The sequence below is a fragment of the Triticum dicoccoides genome, chromosome 5B, assembly GCF_002162155.2.
Source record: "Triticum dicoccoides isolate Atlit2015 ecotype Zavitan chromosome 5B, WEW_v2.0, whole genome shotgun sequence".
NCBI lineage: Eukaryota > Viridiplantae > Streptophyta > Magnoliopsida > Poales > Poaceae > Triticum > Triticum dicoccoides.
The window spans coordinates 114,181,706-114,185,319 of record NC_041389.1 but is presented as its reverse complement, the minus strand read 5'-3'; the positions used below and the strand labels follow the sequence as shown (position 1 = coordinate 114,185,319).

The 3,614-nt window shown below is 52.3% G+C and overlaps 1 protein-coding gene across 1 annotated transcript in view; it reads right to left on the bottom strand.

The window, feature by feature from the left end:
- LOC119307689 (formin-like protein 12) overlaps positions 1-3,614 on the bottom strand; it is a 13,381-nt gene that overhangs the window by 5,868 nt on the left and 3,899 nt on the right. The gene's annotated exons all lie outside the window — the stretch shown is intronic.

The following is a 3,614-nucleotide window of genomic DNA, read 5'->3' as shown; positions in this document are numbered from 1 at the left end:
GCCGTGACACCGTCTGTGGTTATTGCTCCCGGTCAGGTCACCCAGAGTCTGATTGTCGCCAGAAGAAGCGTGACCAGAGGCGCTCCTCCTTCTCCAGTGGGACTCCTGTGTCCTCCTCGACCCCGTCACTCACTGACCAGGATATTGTTCGCCTCAAGCGTCTCCTTGCTTCCTCAGGCTCCTCGTCGACTGCTTCCGCTGCTGCTGTGACTGCATCCCCTTCCCACCATCACCGGCATCTACACAGTCAGGTACATCTTCGTGGGTTCTGGATTCTGGAGCCTCCTTTCATATGTCCTCTGATTCTTCCGCGTTGTCTTCTCTACGACCTCTTGATTCGCCTGTTAATGTTCTTACTGCCGACGGCACATCTCTTCCTGTTGCTAGTCGTGGTGTTCTTTCCACTCCATCTTTTTCTGTTCCGAGTGTTTCACATGTTCCTCGCCTTACCATGAATCTTTTTTCCGCTGCCCAACTCAACTGATTCTGGTTGTCGTGTCATTCTTGATACCGACTCTTGTTCCATTCAGGATCGTCGCACCAAGGCTTTGGTTGGTGCTGGCCCCCGGCGCCGTGAGTCAGAGGGCCTTTGGGAGGTTGACTGGCTTTGTGTTCCTTCCGCTGACACCACTTCTGCCAGCTCTCATGCTCTTGCTGCCTCTTCGTCTGCGTCCTTCCAGCAATGGCATCATCGCCTTGGTCACATCTGTGGCTCTCGCTTGTCTTCTTTAGTCCGTCAGGGCCTCTTAGGGTCTGTATCTGGAGATGTCTCCTTACATTGTAATGGTTGCAGACTTGGCAAACAGACTCAGCTACCTTATCCTACTAGTGAGTCTGTATCTCAGCGTCCTTTTGACTTAGTTCATTCTGATGTTTGGGGTCCTGCTCCCTTTGATTCGAAAGGTGGTCATCGCTACTATGTTCTGTTTATTGATGATTTCTCTCGCTACACTTGGCTCTATTTCATGAAATCTCGTAACGAGGTTCTCCCTATATACAAACGCTTTGCTGCCATGGTTCACACTCAGTTTGCCACGCCCATTCGCACTTTTCGTGCTGACTCCGTTGGAGAGTTTATCTCTCAGCTGTTGCGTGGTTTTCTCGCGGAACAGGGTACTCTTGCCCAGTTCTTGTGTCCTGGTGCTCATGCTCAGAATGGTGTTGCCGAACGAAAGCATCGCCATTTACTTGAGACGGCTCGTGCGCTGATGATCGCTGCTTCCCTTCCACCCCATTTTTGGGCTGAGGCTGTTTCAGCATCCACCTACCTCATCAACATTCAGCCATCGACTGCACTGCATGGTGGTATTCCTATGGAGTGTCTCACTGGTCGCTCTCCTGACTACTCAGCTCTTCGTATGTTTGGATGCGTGTGCTATGTTCTCCTTGCCCCCCGAGAACGCACCAAACTGACTGCTCAGTTGGTTGAGTGTGTTTTCCTTGGCTACAGTGATGAGCACAAGGGCTATCGATGTTGGGATCATGTGGGTCGTCGCTTGCGCATCTCGCGTGATGTGACTTTTGACGAGTCTCGTTCCTACTACCCACGTTCATCTTCCTCGAGTTTCTCTGTGGACGACCTTTCTTTCCTTCTCCTTCCCGATACACCTCGCTATGTGCCTCATGTGTCACCCCTTCCTCCAGCACCTCTCCTTTCTTCTCACTCACCACCGACCACGTCCTCCTCCACCTCTCCACCATCATCTCCAGTCCGTCGCCCTCTCTCACCGTTTCCTCTCCACTATACTCGTCGATCTCGTACTGAGGATGTCTCCTCTGACGAGCCTCCCACCTCTGGTGCACCCCCTCCCACGCCTCCTCCGGTTCACAACCTCCGTGCTCGGCCTCGCCCCCCCTCCCCCCCGCCTGATCGCTACTCCCCTGATCGGTACGGTCTCTCTGTTATTGCTGAGCCCACTTCCTATCGGACTGCCATGACTCAGCCTGAATGGCAACTTGCGATGGCCGAAGAGCTTGCTGCTCTTGAGCGCTCTAGCACCTGGGATCTGGTTCCCCTTCCTTCCGGTGTCCGTCCCATCACCTGAAAGTGGGTCTACAAGATTAAGACTCGCTCCGATGGTTCTCTTGAGCGCTACAAAGCTCGTCTTGTAGCTCGTGGTTTTCAACAGGAGCAGGGGCGCGAATATGATGAGACATTCGCTCCTGTGGCCCACATGACCACTGTCCGCACTCTTCTTGTTGCGGCTTCTGTTCGTCAGTGATCTATCTCTCAACTTGATGTTCAGAACGCTTTTCTCAATGGCGAATTGCGTGAGGAGGTTTATATGCAGCCACCACCGGGGTACTATGCTCCTGATGGTATGGTTTGTAGACTTCGCCGCTCCCTCTATGGTCTCAAATAGGCCCCTCGCGCCTGGTTTGAGCGCTTCGCCTCTGTGGTGACTGCCGCTGGTTTCTTGCCCAGTGATCATGATCCCGCGTTGTTTGTTCACACGTCTCCTCGTGGTCGGACTCTTCTCCTTCTCTATGTTGATGACATGATCATCACTGGTGACGACTCTGATTACATTGCCTTTGTTAAGGCTCGCCTTCGCGACCAATTTCTCATGACTGATCTTGGTCCTCTTTGCTATTTTCTTGGGATTGAGATCTCCTCGACCTCTGATGGCTTCTACATCTCCCAAGAAAAATATATTCAGGATCTTCTTGCTCGCGCTGCTCTTGGTGATGAGCGCACAGTTGTGACTCCTATGGAGCTCAACATTTAGCTTCGTGCCTCTGATGGTGACCCTCTTCCTAATCCCACTCGCTATCGTCACCTCGTTGGCAGCCTTGTCTATCTGGCTGTTACACGCCCTGACATCTCCTATCCTGTCCACATCCTGAGTCAGTTTGTTTCAGCCCCTACCTCTGTCCACTATAGTCACCTCCTCCGTGTTCTGCGATATCTTCGTGGCACGATCTCTCAGCGCCTTTTCTTTCCCCGCTCCAGCTCTCTTGAGCTCCAGGCCTACTCTGATGCTACCTGGGCTAGTGATCCCTCTGATCGACGCTCGCTGTCTGCTTACTGTGTCTTTCTTGGTGGCTCTCTTATTGCCTGGAAGACAAAGAAGCAGACTGCAGTTTCTCGCTCGAGTGCAGAGGCTGAGTTGCGAGCCATGGCTATGTTGACGGCTGAGGTGATCTGGTTACGGTGGTTACTTGAGGACTTTGGTGTGTCTGCTACTACCTCAACTCCTCTACTGTCCGACAGCACCGGTGCTATCAGTATTGCGCGTGACCCGGTGAAACATGAGCTCACCAAGCACATCGGTGTGGATGCCCACTTTGTGCGTGCTGCTGTGTAGGATCAGACCCTCGCTCTTCACTATGTGCCCTCAGAGTTACAGCTGGCTGACTTCTTCACGAAGGCACAGACTCGAGCACAGCATGGGTTTTTCCTCTCCAAACTCAGTGTTGTTGATCCACCATGAGTTTGAGGGGGGGTGTTAGATGTGTATAGTTCATTGTGTACATCCCCATTGTATAAGGGGCTTTTATGCACTTTACCACATCTGTATATGTACTGGCCTTTGGCCCTCAGTAAAGCTTAGTTGCTCACTTATCCAACAGAAGTCTGACCATGAGCGCATCATTCTGTACAGACAGAACAA